We start from the raw sequence: 19,116 nt of genomic DNA, 5'->3' as shown, positions 1-19,116 counted from the left end.
AGAGAGAGAGAGACAGAATGAGCAGAGGAGGGGCAGACAGAGAGAGACACACAGAACTTGAAGTGGACTCCAGACTCTGAACTGTCAGCACAAAGCCCAATGCAGGGCTTGAACTCACAAACTGTGAGCCAAAGTTGGACCCTTAATGGACTGAGCCACCCAGGCGCCCCACATAATCCTTTCTTGCTAAGGATGGAATTGCTACCACTCTATACAACCCATATTTCCTTAAGAATCCTTTCTGCAGATTTCTTTTATATATGTTGGGTAAGAGAAGGGTAGGTATGCTCATTAAACTGCTGTCCTTGGTTTCTCCTGGGGAAGAGTAGCAGGCCTCCTAGATTGAGATGTTCTGCACTTTGACATTAAAGTAACTAGTGACCGTTATTCTCATTTGTAGCCACCAGCTGAGTGATCCCTGAATAACAGAATCACAATTAGAGAGAACTTGACAGGTGGCCAGGCTTTTTTCTTACACATAGTACTCTACATGTATCGAGCCATTTTTCTCCCCACATAAACTCTAGGAATGAGGTGTCGGTATGTCCATTTTACAGTAAATTTTACAGGATTTTTCTGTGTAGATCACTACTACATAAGGTATACTAATAAGTATTTAAGAAACAGATTAGATTTTTAAAAATGAATTTAGCTAACTTATACTAATTTAGAGAATATTATTGTAATCATCTTACAATATGGTGAGATCAGTAATGTTATGATTCCCACTTACAATAACTTGTCCAATTTCACCAAACCACTGAGTGTTAGAATTAGAACTAGACATTCTTCCTTGATGCTGTGCTGTTAATAGGAAATTCTATTTTTCCACTTGTTACAGTTCAGGTCCAGTGGGTCTTCTATTCCAGGACAACATCTGTGCCATGTACCAAGATGTATATGGAAAAGCCACATACACATCAAATAAGAGACAAGTGAATGTATTTGCAATGAGCTTATTCAGAAAAACAATTCATTCTAGTGAAGCTTCTTCATGAATAAAATACTGCAGGTGTCACGACACGAAATCTTCTTGGGCTTCTGGTAGATAGGTCTCTGATGTTTCCTCTTGGACCATCTCCATTCAAAGGGCAAGCAATGTGTGTGTTGGTAGGGCAGTGCTGAGCACAGATGCCTGCCAATTCAAGCAACTTAAATTATTCAAGAGCAAGGCTGCCTGGACTACAGAGGAAATCCCACTTGGTGTGCAAACATATCCACACATCGTTTTCAAGATTTAGAAATTTCTTTTCTTCTATCTTGAAGTCACATGTCTATTACATCCCAGAGTACTCTGTAATCCAATAAACATTCTGTCTATATGTTTACAGTTGATAAGGGAGAAAAAGGGGCACTGAAAATGGTTTGCGTAGCATCTGAACCACTTTGGAATATTGGTGCCGAAACAAAGACTCTCATGGAGACCTAGATTTCCATGATTTGAAGAGGAAAGTCAGCCTTAGTGGATGGATGGCAGGTGTCCTGAAGATACCAGGGCTATCTTCCCCTACATATGACCTTCAAATGCACCTTTTCTTCCTCAGTTCTGGAATTCTTCACAGCATTACCTTATTTCCTCTAATAAGTCTACTAAAATGCAAAATCCAGCAAATAACTCATCTTTTACCAATCAGTCAGATATTGGTAGCAATCATTTAAATTAACCACTTCATCCTATCAATTGATAAAGGCAATGATGAAATAGCCTTATTTGAATTGGAGGAGAACATGACTATTACCAAGGAGACATGCACAACAATGCTCACTGCAGCACAGCTTCTAGTAATGAAAATCAGAAACACTTTAGGTGCCCATTGAGGAGAATATAGTAAATTATGATGGATTTTCCTAATAGAATATTATATAGCAGTAAATATCAATGTTTGGATTAAGATCTCAAAAACATAATGTTGAGAAGAAAAATTAAACGAGGGAAATTAAAAAAAAATTTTTTTTAATGTTCATTTTTGAGACAGAGAGAGACAGAGTGCAAGCGGGGGCGTGGGGGAGGGGCAGAGAGAGAGGGAGACACAGAATCTAAAGCAGGCTCCCCGGCATCCGAGCTGTCAGCTCCAATGTGGGGCTCGAACTCACAAACTGTGAGATCATGACCTGGGCTAAAGTCGGTTGCTTAACTGACTGAGCCACCCAGGTGCCCCTTGAGGGAAATTTTTAAACTGAATTTTTGGGCATTTAAAAAATCCTCTAAGCAATATCACAAAAGGTTGTGTAATATACTAGAGCAGTTACCAGCATTAACATATGATGAAGCCCACTGGTTCTGGAGTTAGATGCCTGCCTGCCTGCCTTTGAATCTCAGTTCCACTACTTATTAGCTGTGTGACTTTGTGCAAGTTACTTAAGTTCTTGATAGCCCCACGTTTAAATGGAGGAAATAATAAGTACCTATTTCATATAGGATTGTTTCAAAGTCAAGGAAGGAGTACACGTGAGCCACCTGGAATACTGCTAGTTGTATACTAAGTGGTCAATGAACATCAGTTATTATTAATTGCATCTGGGTACATATATGTAGAAACTGTAATCCATGATGCTGGATGGCTCTAGGGAGAAAGGGAGCTGAGAGGTTGAGTAAGACTGTGGGAACTTCACCTTTATTCTGTGTTCTTTTTAAAAATAAAACAAATATATGGAACCAATACAAATGATGATGATAAAAATACTGATCATGATGATGATTTTAAAGCCTGAATGTCAAAGAGTAGAAGCAACACACAGAGGCACCTGGGAAGGTCAAGACAAATGTCACAATTCTGAAAGAGGCCTGCCCTATTTTAATTGAGGCTCAGGCAAGGGAAGGAAGCCAGATTAAGGAATGCAAGAGGGGAAGTCTTTGAGTAGAGCTATCAGATGGTCTGAAAAGAAGACTGCCGGGCAGGGCAGCAGAGCAAGCTGATCTGCAATCCGAGGGACAAACTTCTCACCAAGCCAAAGTAAGACATAATACCAGTACCCTCTGGTTAGAAAGAGCTGAGACCTGAGGAGTTTATTCAAACAAGAACAGTGCAGATGGTGGGGTCTGGAGGATGCTGATAGTCTCTTGGACTTCAACCTTGTATCACCCATAAGCAAAGACCCAAGAAGACTATGTTTAGCCTGAGAAACATCTGGTAAGAGATGTCAAAGACAGTCCCTGAGAGCCTGATTTTGAAGGATAGGAAGAGGTGCCATTGGGGAATGAGCAGAAGGCCAGGTATGGGACAGGGTCAGGGGGAGGGGCATAAAATGAAGGTCAGAATGAGAAGAGCTGAGAGATTGATACAATCCTGAAACAATGACAGGGGCTACAGCAGAAGTCTTCTCTTTCCTGTCTGTGGAAAGTTTCAAATAACATAGCTAGAGGGATCTGAGGACAAAGTACCAGGCAGTTCCCTTAAGAAAGTAGCTCAGCATGTAACAACTATGTTGGGCACCTGAAACTAATGTAACCTTGTGTATCAACCATACTTCAATTAAAAACAAAAAGAAAGTCGTTCAGAGACAGGCTGTTGTTCTCCCACCTCCCAAGGTTTTTCTCTCCTTTCCCCTCCACTCACTCTCTATATAGTTTTCCATCCATCAAGGCATTGTGTCCATAGATCTGAGGTTGTTCCAGAAACTCCTGTTTAGAACTGGGCTAAATACTTTATCTTTTTGTACCTTGATTTCCTTATTTCTGTAACTGGGATTACAACATCTCACTTTAAAACTTGTTGAAAGATTGGGGTGCCTGGGTGGCTCAGTCAGTTGAGCCTCTGACTCTTGATTTTGGCTCAGGTCATGATCTGAGGTTTGTGGGTTCGGGCCCTGCATCAGGCTCTGTGCTGACAGTGCAGATCCTGCTTGGGATTCTCTCTCCCTTCCTCTCTCTCTCTCTCTGCCCCTCTCCAGCTTACTCTCTCTCTCTCTCTCTTTCTATCTCTCTCTCTCTAAAAATGAATAAATAAACTTAAAAAAAAAAGTTGTTCAAGGATTAATCACACTGACATATTTAAAGGTTTAGCCCACAGTTTGGCATAGAAAATGCTCAGTAAATGGCATTAACTACTAGCACTAAGCACTTAGTAGGCACTCAATAAATATTTGCTTAACTAATTAATTAAAAGTGTAAATTAAGTTGGAGTCTCTGGGTAGATGACCACTAGTAGAATTTCTGAGCTAATCCAAATAAACATCTTTTTCCCCTGTACATATAGAGGTCAGTTGTTAAGAATAAATTATTTTAATATTATAGGTTTTCATGGCTCATCTTTTACCACCTGAGACTTAAGTTGAGATTTTTACACTGCTTGTGGCATTGTGCTATTTATCACTTTCAGATGCCTTGACCTAGTGCATGGAAAAGCAGAACATTATGCTGCTCCTCCTCTCGGTCATGTGGAACACAGGGACAGTGGTCTAGGTTTTGATAAGGACACCCAGACGCTAAGCAATTCATGTAGTATCCTGGTTTACACATCCCAGAGTATCAGCTGTATCCAGGATCCACCTGCTTCTTATATTGAGTATCTGCCAGATTCCTTGCTGTTACCCTGAATTCCCACATTCCCCACCCCTCCTGAGAGGTCTTCGCACTCAGAAACACCCTGAATCGTGTATACACAAATTCCAAGTGAGATTTCTAACTAAGTGGTCTCCAAGTAGCTTGAGCGAATATCCCATTAGAAAAAGAAGCAAATTTGGGGCGCCTGGGTGGCGCAGTCGGTTAAGCGTCCGACTTCAGCCAGGTCACGATCTCGCAGTCTGTGAGTTCGAGCCCCGCGTCAGGCTCTGGGCTGATGGCTCGGAGCCTGGAGCCTGTTTCCGATTCTGTGTCTCCCTCTCTCTCTGCCCCTCCCCCGTTCATGCTCTGTCTCTCTCTGTCCCAAAAATAAATAAAAAACGTTGAAAAAAAAAATTAAAAAAAAAAAAAAAAGAAAAAGAAGCAAATTCAACATATGTATGCCATATGTACTATCATTAACTAAACTTCAACACAATTGTTTCTTGTTAACAAAGGTGGATGTAAAATTTAATTTCAACAAATTTTCTTTATAATTAAAAAAATTCCTTGCCCATCTTCTTGACACATATAATTAGATAACCGTTGTTTTTACTTCCTGGTTTGGTTGCCAAAGAGCTACTGCTAAGAACCAGAGCTGCCATTTTTTTTATTAGAATTTTTCCTATTTTTCAACCTATGGATTTGTTTTAAAACCACTAAAATTGTTTCCACATCATGTAGTGTGTTTAAAATTAATAAACGAACAAACAGGAATAACACTGGGTCAATTAATCCCTCCAAAATGTGAGGCCCCCATCTTCCCTCAGGGTAACTCATAGATAATCTGTGACCCGCTCACACAGCGACCTATGAGTGCACCAGTTCTAATCCACATGTTAAATACTATGAAGCTTAAGTAATCTTTCATGCTAGAGAACAACTGAAAAAGAAGTTCTGGTACTTTGTTCCCACACTCTAATGGATCCTTCTCACTCCTTTTGTTACACTTCCCCATCTCCCTTTGGAGACCACTGATGTGAATGCTTTACCTAAAGTAATAAATACATCAACAGCATCAAAACCATTTTAGGGACAAAACAACTAGTCTTAAGGGAGTCTGCTTAAAAAAATTATCTGATAAGAATCTCAGACTGAAGAAATACTGAATTGTAGAAGTAAACAACTTCTAAATGTGCCATGTGCTCGTGGGCCCACACATAAGGAGCAAAAGAAAAGCTGGAAAGAATGATGTGGACTTGAACTCCATCATTAATGAAAAAAAGAAGTTTTGCTGGGGCAGCAGCAATCAGCAACATCTTTGGACATCCTCCATATGCGTTGTACTTAGAATGATAGATTGTTTCACCAGGCTTTGCCTTGGCCTGCTGTGGGAGGTACTGTGTGATATTTATGGTGTGTCCAAACCTGATCTGTTTGTCAATGTCATCCTTCTCTAACCAGATCTGGTTGTATTGACTCATGATTTCCACAGTAGTAAGAGGAGAATGATAGATGGAGCCTTAGAAAAGAACCTACACACTATTTCCAGTATCACTTTTCGGTAAGAGAGGCCAGTTTGAAAGGGCTGTTGTAGCCACATCCTGAATCCATTTATTGGAAAGTAATGTTTCATTTATTAGTGTTCCCTTGAATCACATTGTTGATTTGGAAAATAAACATAAACAACCAACCAACACTTTAAAATTCTTATTCTTTAAATCACTCCTCCCCTCCCCCGCCAAATACTTTATTTACATTTTGGGGAAGTAAATGTCCTACTTTGCACATATATTTGTATTTTCCATCTCTTCCCCTCCTTTTCTGGTTTCAAAGAATGAATAAAATATATCTCCATTTTTCACCTCTACTTGGAGAAATTTATGAATATCTGTAAGATTACTGTACATATATTCCTCCACTTAAATACTATCTTCCATGTCTACAAAACTCAAAAACTGTTAAGGACTTACTAGTAAGTTTATGGGAAAGTAAAATAATATTTCTCTAGGAAAAAAAAAAGAACTTTGTAGGTTACTAATGAAGTGGTAATTTGTGTGTGTGCATATGTGTGCACACATGTGCACATGTATTGTAGTTATACGTGGGACTGAAGTTAAATATTCTCCAATAATTTGGAGAGAAGGGAATTTAGAAACGACTTAATTCCTTTGGATATAATTTAAACTATAAACTACCAGAACTGAGTACGTCCTTTTTGTTCAACTATAAAAAGACCAAAAATGAATTAGAACAGAAATATGCCATATCATTTCACAGACAAAATGATTCTCATGCCAGAAAAATATTGATTATATTAACATGATAAAAAACAGAATGTATCCGTACAAATGGGCTTTGATCAATGAAGAATTTTTTAAAATTTTTTAACGTTTATTTTTGAGGGGGGGAGGAGTGCAAGCATGGGAGGGTCAGAGAGAGACAGAGACACAGAATCTAAAGCAGGCTCCAGGCTCCAAGCTGTCACCACAGAGCCTGACGTGGGGCTTGAACTCACGAACCATGAGATCATGACCTGATCTGAAGTTGGACTCTCAACCGACTGAGCCACCCAGGCACCCTGATCAATGAAGAATTTTAAATAAACAGAATCACTGTTTCTAACTCCTTTCTTCAGTGTTCCAGATGGGTCTACCCAGGCACAATTCTTTGGGAGGCAAATGTTTCTGTTGCACAGATAGGCACAGCTACTCTATGGGGCTTGATGTCTCAAAGATTTTATACAGCAGCCCACTCTCCTGTCCTTGAATTTTTTACACCTGTATTGAAGGATAGTTTACATAGCACGATAGTTATCCATTATATGTGTGCAGTCGAATGACTCTTAGTAAATTTATACAGTTGTATAATCATGACCACAATCTAGTTTTAGAATATTCCCATCATCCAAAGTTTCCTTGTGCTCATTTGCAATCAATTCCTACTCAGACTCTCAGTCCCAGCCAACTATAAATCTGAATTTCTGTCTCTATAGATTTGCCTTTTCTGGAAATCTTATATAAACAGGGTCATATAATATATAGTCCTTTATAACGAATTCTTCCATTTAGCATAATATATTTGAGGTTCATCTATGTTGTAGGTATCGATAGATCATCTTTAAAATTGACAAATAGCATTCCATTCAAATATATGTATGCATCTACATTTTATCTGTTCGCTAGCTCTGGCATACTTGGATTACATGAATAAATTGCCACGGGCAATTGCCACAAGTCTTAGTGTGAACATATGTTTCAATTTCTCTGGGGTAGGTAGATACCTAGAAGTGAAATTGCTAGGTTAGATGGAAGTATATGTAAGTGCCTATACCATTTTACATACTCAACAGCAATGTACAAAGATTTCAGTTTCTCCACATCTTCACCAACACTAATATTGTAAGTCTTTGGATTATAGCCATTCCAGTGGGTGCGTAGAGGTATCGCATTGTGGTTTTAATTTGATTTCTCTAATGACTGATATTAAGCATCTTTTCATGTGCTTATTGGCAATTTGTATATTTTCGTTGTGAAGTAACTATTCAAATGTGCCTCCCATTTTTTAATTACATTGTCTTATTATTGAATGATAAACATTATTTACGTATTCTGGATACAAACCCTTTTTGAGATATATGTTTCGCAAATATTTCCTCCCAGTCACTTACTGGTCTTTTTATTTTCCTTCTTTAGAAGAGTAAAAGTGGTTTTTTTTTTTTTAAATGAAGTAAAATTTATCATTCTTTTTATTTTTTATGTCTATTTATTTTTATTACAAATTTTTAATGTGTATTTATTTTTGAGAGAGAGAGAGATGGAGAGTGAGCAGGGGAGGGGCAGAGAGAGAGGCTGGGAGAGGGCAGAGAGAAGCAGGCTCCGGCCTCTGAGCTGTCAGCAAAGAGCCTGACAAGGGGCTCAAACCCACAAATCATGAGATCATGACCTGGACCAAAGTCGGAGGCTTAACTGACTGAGCCACCCAGGCACCCCTAAACATTTTTTTTTATGTTTTATTCATTTTTTGAGAGAGAGGGAGAGACAGACAGAGCGTGAGTGGGGGAGGGGCAGAGAGAGAGGGAAACACAGAATCAGAAGCAGACTCCAGGCTCTGAGCTGTCAGCACAGAGCCTGACACGGGGCTTGAACCCACAAACGGTGAGATTGTGACCTGAGCCCACGTTGGACGCTTAACCAACTGAGCCACCCAGGTGCCCCTATTTATTTTTGAAAGAGACAGAGAGTGGGGCCGGGGGAGGGCAGAGAGAGAGACAAAGACAGAGAATCCCAAGCAGGCTCTGTGTTATCAGTACAGAGTCCAATGCAGGGCCTGAACTCATGAACTGTGAGATCATGACCTGAGCCGAAATCAAGAGTCGGATGCTCAACCCACTGAGAGCCACCCAGGCACCCCAATTATTTCTTTTATTGATGGAAAAATTATTGCCTAATCTAAGGTCACAAATATTTTCTCCTAGTTTTCTTCTAGAAGTTTCATGGTTTTAGCTCTGAAATTTAGGGCTGTAATCCATTTTGAGTTATTTTTCTTGTGTGTATGATGTGACATAGAGACTAGGCTCATTTTTTTGCGTGTGCATAGCCAATTTTTCCAGATGAAACAACTCTCTTTTCCTTTACCGAACAGCTTTGGTACCTTTGTTGAAACCAACTGACCATAAATATAAGGATTTCTTCCTTGATATTATGCAAGTCACACTATCCTCTTGTGATAACTTGACTTCCCACGTAAGTCAGCCTTTACTCAAGAAATGCAGTGCTGAGACCACAGTAAATATCAATACATAGCTCTACTTTAAATAAATAAATTGGAATTCCAATTCATGCCTAAGTTTGTAAGTTCAACTAACCTGAGTTCCTCAGCCCACAAAACTGGAGACCTAACTGGGATAATTGGGGGGGAGGACACTTAGTAGCCAGTCTCCCCTGATATTACTTTATAGAAACTTCCCAACTTTAATCATGAATAAATATTTGTTGAGTCTCTTTTATGTGGAAGGCACTATGAAGGATTCAGAGACATATAAAATGAGTCTCACTATTGCTCTGGTATGTGCCAGTATGACCACCCAGGTGACAGCCAGCCTCCACTGTGATTAGTATGGTCCATACTGCACTAGCTGTAAGTATTTTGAACATCACCACTGAACCTAAGATATGATTCTCAGTCTTCCATGAGCTGGAAAGATAATCAGCTACATAGTGAAAGTGTTCAAGCAGTAAGTAGTAGGTTGATTCAGAAGGTTGAAAGACAAAAGACCATTAAAAGCTGTTGGTAATGTTAACAGAAAAAGTTTTTAAAAAAGTGTCTCTGGCGGCGCCTGGGTGGTTCAGTCGGTTAAGCCTCCGACTTCAGCTCAGGTCATGATTTCACGGTTCGTGAGTTGAAGCCCCGCATCAGGCTCCATGCTGACAGCTCAGAGCCTGGAGCCTGCTTTGGATTCTGTGTCCTCCTCTCTCCCTGCCCCTCCCCAGCTTGTGCTCTGTCTCTCTTTCAAAAATAAACATTAAAAAAAAAAAAAAGTGTTTCTGAAGATAAATAAAATCAGTTTAAAAATATTATATAAAATTTAGGCTTTGTAGACTTACAACTTACCAATGCCCCAACTATCCCAAGCAGTAGTATCTGATAAATTTAATTTTTAAAATAATAATGTTGATGGTTACCACTCACTGACTGCCTACCAGGTGTTAGGCTATGAACTGTATTACCTACCGATGCTAGGCTATGGACTGTATTACCCCTAATCTTTATGACAAACCTAATAAATATAAGATATTGTAGCCATAGGCCTAACTTGGTCAGCATGGAATAAAAAATAAGGCTGCCAAGGAACAATAATATAATTAAATTTAGATTTTTAATTTAAATTCCAAGCCCCATCCCTATAATGAAGAAGGTAAAGTCCAAATTTCCCCACCCTAAGGGACTACTCAGAGCCAAGGAATACTTATGTAAATTATAAATTAGTACTCCTTATTGCTTATTGCCTTCTGCTTTCAGCCAGGAGAAGGCTGTAATAATTTAGTTACAGACAACAGAACCAGTCACCATGATGGCTGATTTTTGGAAAGCCAATGTAGCTACTAGCAGTCTCAGTTTCTTCCAATGACGTCTCACCATTATCACTGAGGAAGCTCACACGATTTTGAATTTTCAGTGTCCAAGATACAAAACAATGATGCTCTTCTCTCCACTGTCATGCTGAGTCCTGAAGCCCACTACATAAACAGCTTCTGTTAAGCACAAACAGAATCATTTTCCCGCATATGACCATGGTTCCAGGGAGAGGGAGCTAAGGACTTGGCCACATTCTGTGTCAAGATTTAGGCCTTTCCCAAGACCTCCCTATCCAAGCAAGCCCTTGAGAATTGAAGAAGTTCATGTGTCTCCTAGTACCAAAGGCTAATGCAATTCTTGCTCGAGGATTAATTACTGAAGTGACTGATACTTGCTTCATGGAGAACATTTACATATCACTTTATCTTCATTTTAGAGCTTAGAAAACAGAGGCTAAGACAGTTCAAGTGAGCTGCCTAAGATCACACAGCAAACATGAAATGCAAACTTAGCAATTTCAAATTCCCAAAACTGATATTTTTTTCACTCTGCTTTGCTGTCTACCAAGTCCATAATAACTGCAGATAGGTCAGTTCTGGGCAGGTTGGAACTGAGAAAAGAACAGCCTAAATGTCTCCCCTCATCGTCACAGACACATCTAGCCAAGTAAGATGTGAAAAGTGCCTGGTAGGCAGCTTAGAAGGCTTCTCATTCTCCCACGGTTTCCAGTCTGAAAGAATATTTGTGCAAACCAGAACTATTAGTAAGTATCCCAGAGCTATTTATTTATTGGGGGTAAACAAAAATGCATTTGAGTGTAATTCTGCAAACAAGCTCCTAGAATCCAACACAGAGACAGTCTTGCAGAGCAAAAAAGAGGGGCAGAAACATTTCCTGCAGTAGAAAAATTGTTGTTAGGGCAGCAGGCACAGGGTTTATGGTTGTGCTCTTATCACTAGCTGGTGTGGGTTTTCTATAGCAAGTCACTGCTCCTCTGGAGACCCGGGAAATCCTCTTTTTTTTTCCCCACGTGAGCAGCTCATTTATTAACAATGGTACTGTGACATAATGGTTTCCAATAAACATGCTGAGCTGCATGGAGGTGATGGAACAGAGTGAGGTTCACACACGTGAGGAGTACTTTCTTATTTCTTCCGCTCATTCTTGTCACAGTCCCATTTTGCAGAGAAGCCCAGGATCAGGCTGGCCCTCATGTTAAGCACCCTCTTGATCTGCTTGGCCACCCACTCGTCTTCAAAGGTGTGCAGGATGTGGCAGGACACAGAGTGCGTCTCCGAGATCAGAACTAGGGGCAGCACACACACTCATCTTCCCCTCATTAGTGCTCTTATTAATTTCAGCAAAGATTGTAGTTTTCTTTTTATTTTCTTAGCTATTTCTAAATCAACAACTTTAAAGCCCTGCTATTTTTCCAAGGCGTCCAGAGCCTTTAAAAATACTCTGCTTACTGTTCTCTAACTTGAACTTAACGCCATCTGAAATACATGGTATTTCCAAGTTCACCTTCAAGCTGCGGCAAAGGAGGCTGCTTGTGAAGACAAGATGATATAAAATAAACACACACCTGGGTGGCTCAGTTGGTTGAGTGTCCAACTCTTTTTTTTTTTTTTTTTTTTTTTAATTTTTTTTCAACGTTTTTTATTTATTTTTGGGACAGAGAGAGACAGAGCATGAACGGGGGAGGGGCAGAGAGAGAGGGAGACACAGAGTCGGAAACAGGCTCCAGGCTCCGAGCCATCAGCCCAGAGCCTGACGCGGGGCTCGAACTCACGGACCGCGAGATCGTGACCTGGCTGAAGTCGGACGCTTAACCGACTGCGCCACCCAGGCGCCCCTTTTTTCTTTTTTTTTTTTCTTTTTTTTTTTTTTGAGTGTCCAACTCTTAATCTCAGCTTAGGTCATGATCCCAGGGTCATAGGATCGAGCCCTGCGTGTGGCTCTGCCCTGAACTTGGAGCCTGCTTAAGATCCTCTCTCTCTCTCTCTCTCTCTCTCTCTCTCTCTCTCTCTCTCTCTTTCTCTCTCTCTCTCTGCCCCTCTTTCCTGTTCATACTTTCTGTCTAAAAAATATTTTAGGGGTGCCTGGGTGGCTCAGTCGGTTGAGCATCCTGCTTTGGCTCAGGTCATGATCTCACGGTTCATGAGTTCAAGCCCCACATCTGGCTCTGTGCTGAGAGCTCAGAGCCTGCAGCCTGCTTTGGATCCTGTCTCCCTCTCTCTCTGTACCTCCCCCACTCATGCTCTGTCTCTCTCCCTCTCTCTCAAAAGTAAGTAAACATTAAAAAAATTTTTTAATATTTTAAGAATAATTTTAAAAAACACACATAGACAGAAGGATTTAATACAATACAACTGCACGTTAAGAAACTGTCTTTGTTGAACAATTCAATAATATAAATGATGGTCTAGAGTATTGGAAAGATAATGACCTCTGAAGTCAGACAAGTTATAATAATTAAACAAGCTAATTCAAATATAGCCTCTATCATTTACTAAACATTTGACCTTGCGCAAGTTACTTGTCTTAGCCTCCATTTTCTCATCTACACATGAGGGTTAATACTGTCTACAATTAGATTAAGGGGCAGACTAGTCATACTACTGTCCAAGGTGCTAATCAATAGCCACCCTAGAAGATCAGTGGATTAAATAGAAGCCTTGATGCAAGGTGACTCAAGTTTATAAGTGTGACTTCTGATAAAACTAGTGACATGTCCTTGTGTCTCTTTTGACCAAACCAGAAATGTCTCTAGTAGACATTTTTAAAACTTTACTCCAAATAAACAAATGTACAAATGTATAAATAGGTTTGTTTGAAGGGACACTACATTAGCAAGGGTAGTTTAGGGTATAGTGGAGTAATCAATAACTCTGAAAAGTCAGTGGCTCAAAAAAAGAAGGGTTTATATCTTACTCAGTATCTCATGTAGATTGGTTGACTGTTCCTGAACTTGAACTTATGCCATCTGAAATACACAGTATTTCCAAGTTCACTATGATATGGGAATAAGGAGATGGAAGATACACACTGGCTCTTAGCTGTCCTGTCTGAAAGTGGCACTCATTATTTCTGTTCCCAGTCTCTTGGGCAAAACTTTGGTATGGGTCAAACTACCTGAGAAATGTAGGCAACACTTAACTGTGCCCCAGATGACACAGTATTTGCTAGTTGTGAGAATTATATAGAATAACTCTGAGTAAGAACCTAGCCCAGGGTCTAGCACATACTCAGAATTCAATAAATGTTAAGCCCTTTCTCAAAGGTGAACTTTGCCAATCCTACAGAATCAACTCCAGCAACCTCAATGTTCTCAGATACTACAGCCAAGACACCCTTACATCTTTCTCAGGGCACAATAAAGAGGCAAGCTGAAAATGGTGACTACATCCCTATGACAACCTGCAGGCCATGTTTTCAGATAGCCAGTATTACAAATGTATGTTATAACACTCATCTGCTGAGGGTTCTTCTGTGGCTCCCCAAGTTTTAAGGAAAAAGTTGAAACACTTTAATGTAACACACAAGACCCCTTTGAACTGTTACTCCAGCCCCCCTCTTAGCTCCCAACACATGCCTCACTCATACTCACCCTCTACTCCAGCCCTGACGACTAGCTTCAATGGATCTGGACAACCATTTTATGTCATGCGTCCTGCATAAGCAGAGCCTAACGGATTTTCCTGGAATGGCTTTCATTCACTCTCCACCTGATTGCTTTTGCTTTAAACTACATCTTTTCTGAAATGCTTTTCCTGGATTCTCCAGTATAACTTAGATGCCTACATCTAAGCCTCACAGCATCATGTGCATACCTGTATCACAAATTACTGAATTACAAACACTTGTCCAAGGGTCTGTCGCCCCTCTCTCAACTAGAAATTCACAGGAGACTGCAGCTATTTTGTATTTGAAGCTGGATTTTCAGGGCCTGATAAGGTGCTTTGGCACACCGTGGGACTATCTCCCCAATGAATGCCAACCTCATCCTTATGTTTTGTTTAATATATCACACCACACCTCTCCCTGTGCCCTCATTCTTAGATTTCCCCCAAAATTACAGTCTAAGTATACTATCCCTCTACCAATTATTGGCTTCAGATGCCTTGGGCCACCTCTAACTCAATCTGGGCAAATCCCCAATCTCTATTTGATGACTAAGTTTAAGGGATGGACTGTGCATTGTCTGAAGCCAGAAAGGTCTGGAATCAAACTGTAGATTCCCCACTTATTTATGTGAACTCAGGCAAGATCTCTTTATCTTTACCACCTCAGTTGCCTCATAAGGAAATTCGGACTAGTCTCCATGCCAAAGAGCTACTGTGGATATTAAAAACAAATGCTAATTTTTGGCCTGCCTGCATATAACTCCAGTTTGAAAAAAAACATATTCCCTGAAAGCTTCTTTAGGAAGAGGAGGTTTTTCTGGGGGGGGGGGGGGGGGGAGGGGGGCGGATTTCTTGAAAAGCTGGGTGTAATAACAGATAATACCCCCAAAAAGGCCTGAATGTGTAAATCACCCTGTAAGATACACAAAGAATTATTCTTTAAGGGTAATAGAAAGTAGGACTAAAGGGATGAAATAAAAGGAAAAACAGTCAAGAAATTATTAAAGACCTCCCTGTGAGTCCCCCAACCCCAATTTTTATGTCTAAAAACATGGGGTATACATTTTTGAGCATCTAGTAGTATACTTTGTCATATAATAAGCAGTCTATAAATTATAGATAAGTTATTATTTGAAGTGTTATAGTTAATCCTATAGATTTATATTCTTTAGTCAAGTGAAAAGGAGAGGATAGCTGAGAGGTGGAAATATCTAGCTCAGCTTTTGTCCTATCTAGATTATGTCTTTGCCTATGTTTCTCATTCTAGGATGAATTCTTACTTGTATCCTGATTTCCTTTGCTCATAGCTTTCTTTTTTTTTTTTTTAACGTTTTTATTTTTATTTTTGAGACAGAGAGAGACAGAGCATGAACGGGGGAGGGTCAGAGAGAGGGAGATACAGAATCTGAAACAGGCTCTGGGCTCTGAGCTGTCAGCACAGGGGCCCGATGCGGGGCTCGAACTCACGGACCGCGAGATCGTGACCTGAGCCGAAGTCGGCGCTCAACCGACTGAGCCACCCAGGCGCCCCTGCTCATAGCTTTCTATCCAGGGTCTCCCAATGACTGATAATTTTATAATTTTATTGAAATTCAATCTGTGTACAAGAAATAGCATCCATTTAAAATGTACAGCTTGATGAGTTTTGACACCTTTATGCATCCATGACACATGTATGTATCCGTGAAACCACAATCAAGTTATGGAGCATTTCTAAGTTTCTTCTAAAGTTTCCTTGTGCCCCTGTATAACCCATCCCTCCCTGTGCCCTTTCCCCAGGCAAGCACCAATCTGAATTGTATCACTAGAAAATCTAAAATGTTTTAGAATTTCATATAATCAAACAATGTCATGAAAATTTGGATTGTTTTTGTATATTATAAATGATATTGCAAGGAATGTTTGCATATAGGATTTGAATGGTAATATATGCTTTTCATATCTCTTGGGTATGTTCCTAACAGTGGAACAGCTGCATGATACTTTAGGGATATGTTTAATGTTTAAGAAACTTCCAGTTTTCCAAGGTGGTAGTAGCATTTTATATTACCATCAGTAATGTATGAGAGTTCCAGTTGCTCCATAGCCTTGTCAACACTTAGTACTGTCAATTCTTTTAATTTTTGCCATTCTAATGGGTGCACAGAGGTATCCTGTGATTTAAGTAGCATTTTTCTAATGTCTCATGGGGCTGAATATCTTACTTTGCATGTTTTCCTTTGTCTTCTACTAATTGCTGTTGACTCCAGGAGGACTTTCTTTTCTGGCTCCATGCTGCCCCTACCATTTCTGAGGCATCACTTTCACTGCACCTGCTACTTACCCTTTGACTACTGGGAATACTACTTTCTCACATTACCCTTCAAGGTTTATGCTGGGTTTCTGGCTTCATGCCACTCTTTTCACCTTTGATACGTGAATTTTCAAATCTTAACTCTTGGGGATGATCTCTTTAAAGACACACTGTTTCATCAGATAGAAGTTTAACTCATAGTATCAGTTGATTTATCTGAACACCAGCCTTATCAATTTTTGTTTTGTAAGTTCAAGATATCAACTGGAACATGCTAGTATTTATTTCTAAATCTACATCTAACTTGGAAAATCCTAGACTAATCACTTAGCCTCTTAGCCAAATGTGACCTTTGGGCCTACTTCCTATGGATTTGCTGTAAAAATTAGGAGTTAGAATAACTTGAATGTGCAAACAAATGTACCATAGTTAAGATACGCAAGGTAAATTATAAGACTTAGTGACTTAGATTCTTAAAATAAAATGAATATTTAATATATTTGTCTCCAGGTGCATTAAATTTAAATGTAGCTGTTTCCCTCCATGAATTCATAATTAAGATGACAGTAATCAGAGCAAAGAAATTTGGAAGAGTGAAAATACACCTCAGATTATTTCATATTGACAAAATATCCATTGTGACAGTTGACATAAACAACATTTACCTGGGAACCTTACTCAGTTATCTTAAGAGTTGGAGGTGTCTCTTCTACCAAACTTGACATACTCCATGAATATTCATTTCTACATGTGTGGCAAGAAAAAAAAAGATATTTTTTTCATCCTAATGTTTTAAAATATTTGGTCATGAGAAGTATTTATGAATACATATACAAATATGTTATTTAATGAATATAGGTATATTAGTGCATATACAAATAAATACTTTTTAAAGTTTATTTTGAGATAGCAAGAGCATACACATGCACAAGTGGGGGAGGGGCCGAGAGACAGGGAGAGAGAATCCCAAGCAGGCTCTGCACTGACAGTGCAGAGCCAACTCAAGCTTCTATCTCACAAACTGTAAAAGCATGACCTGAGTCAAAATCAAGAGTTGGACACTCAACCGACTGAGTCACCCAGGAACTCCTAGTGAATATATATATATTAATGTTTATTTTTTATTTATTTATTTTTGAGAGAGAGAGAGAGAGAGAAATAGAGAGATCATGAGCTGGGACAAGCAGAGGGAGAGGAAGATAGAGAATCCCAAGCAGACTCCCAGGACGTCAGCGCTGAGTCTGACATGGGGCTCGAACTCACAAACCATGAAATCACGTCCCGAGCTGAAATCAAGATTTGGACACTTAACCAACTGAGCTACCCAGGTGCCCCTTTTTAATGTGGTTTTTATCTATGAAAACATATCTTCATAAAATGACTTGCATTTTTTTCCTCCTAAAATAAAAAGAAGTGTTTTGGGGACTATATTTTTAAAGATACAACTTAGGGAAAGGTAAAATGCATCCAATCTCATTTCAGAGATAGTCCTTCCAGCAGAAAGACAGGATGTTGTTTAGTACCACAAGGATTGGATGAATCTTCATTCCACAGTAAGACCTCTCTCTCTGGTAAATGTGACCACCATTTTTACTGAATTCACAAATCCTTTCCCCAATTTTCTCCTTTACTTTTGTCTTCCTACATGGTCTAGATGTTAAGAGCCTAAAGATCATAGTAATGGATACCATATAGTATTTTTTGAGAATACATCCTGGGAAGGAATTTTTAAAGTCTTAACAGTAAAAATTGGGAAATCCTAATAGCATCTGGTTCTAAGAAAGCACTCTAAACCAAGCAGGCTGCAGTCAATTTTGGTTACACTTAGTAAAAAAGAACACATACATCTATCTATAGAATCTGAATTAAACCGGCCACTGTTTTTAGAAACTGATGGGGAAACTGAGGTGCAGAAAGATTATATGATGTGCTACAGCTTACACAGCCAACGGTAGAACCAGACTAAAAACCAGAGTCGTCGGACTGCCCCTATGAGAACAAAATTAGTCACATGAGCGTGCTGGGGCAAGCAGACTAGAAAAATTACTGCTTGAATAATTCAGTAATTAGTGACCCTTTCTTACCTATGTCAGTGCTGTATATGGTAAGCTGCCACCTTCAAAGTTTACTCAAGAAATATTTAGTGTAGGGGTTATAAACATTAATCAGCTATTAGCCTTTCCCCAGGGAGCATACAGTATTACAGGGGAACATTGTAGGTATGTTTTTACATCAATACACTAAATAATACAAAGGCAAATCATGAGAAAGGTAGGCAGATGAAGTGGTATGGAAATTAGGGCAAATGTTGAGGACATGCCAGTCTACTCCCTTATGGCATCTAGATCAGCACTGGTGCTTAAACAGATTCAAGAATTAAATAAATGCATGTCAACTCATGTGGAAACTATACATCCAAGGATGCTGCAATAAACTAAGCAATCATTCTTTGAAAGATACTCTTCTTTTTTTCAACTTTGTATTTTCAGTGTATAACAGAGTCTCTAGTACAAAGTAGATGTGCAAGACATGTTGATACACGAGTGAATGACCTATTAATACACTGAACTTGGATAGTTCTGTTGGTTAAGTGTCTGACTCTTGATTTTGGTTCAGGTTATGATTTTATGGTCATGAGA

The 19,116-nt window shown here is 39.4% G+C and overlaps 1 long non-coding RNA gene across 14 annotated transcripts in view; it reads right to left on the bottom strand.

Moving 5' to 3' along the window:
- Nucleotides 1–19,116, bottom strand: part of LOC131492027 (uncharacterized) — a 509,746-nt gene that overhangs the window by 186,846 nt on the left and 303,784 nt on the right. The window lies entirely within an intron of this gene.

Source organism: Neofelis nebulosa, chromosome 12 (genome assembly GCF_028018385.1).
Source record: "Neofelis nebulosa isolate mNeoNeb1 chromosome 12, mNeoNeb1.pri, whole genome shotgun sequence".
Classification (NCBI taxonomy): Eukaryota; Metazoa; Chordata; class Mammalia; order Carnivora; family Felidae; genus Neofelis; species Neofelis nebulosa.
Note: the sequence above shows the minus strand (reverse complement) of the source record. Positions and strands in the feature narration are given on the sequence as shown.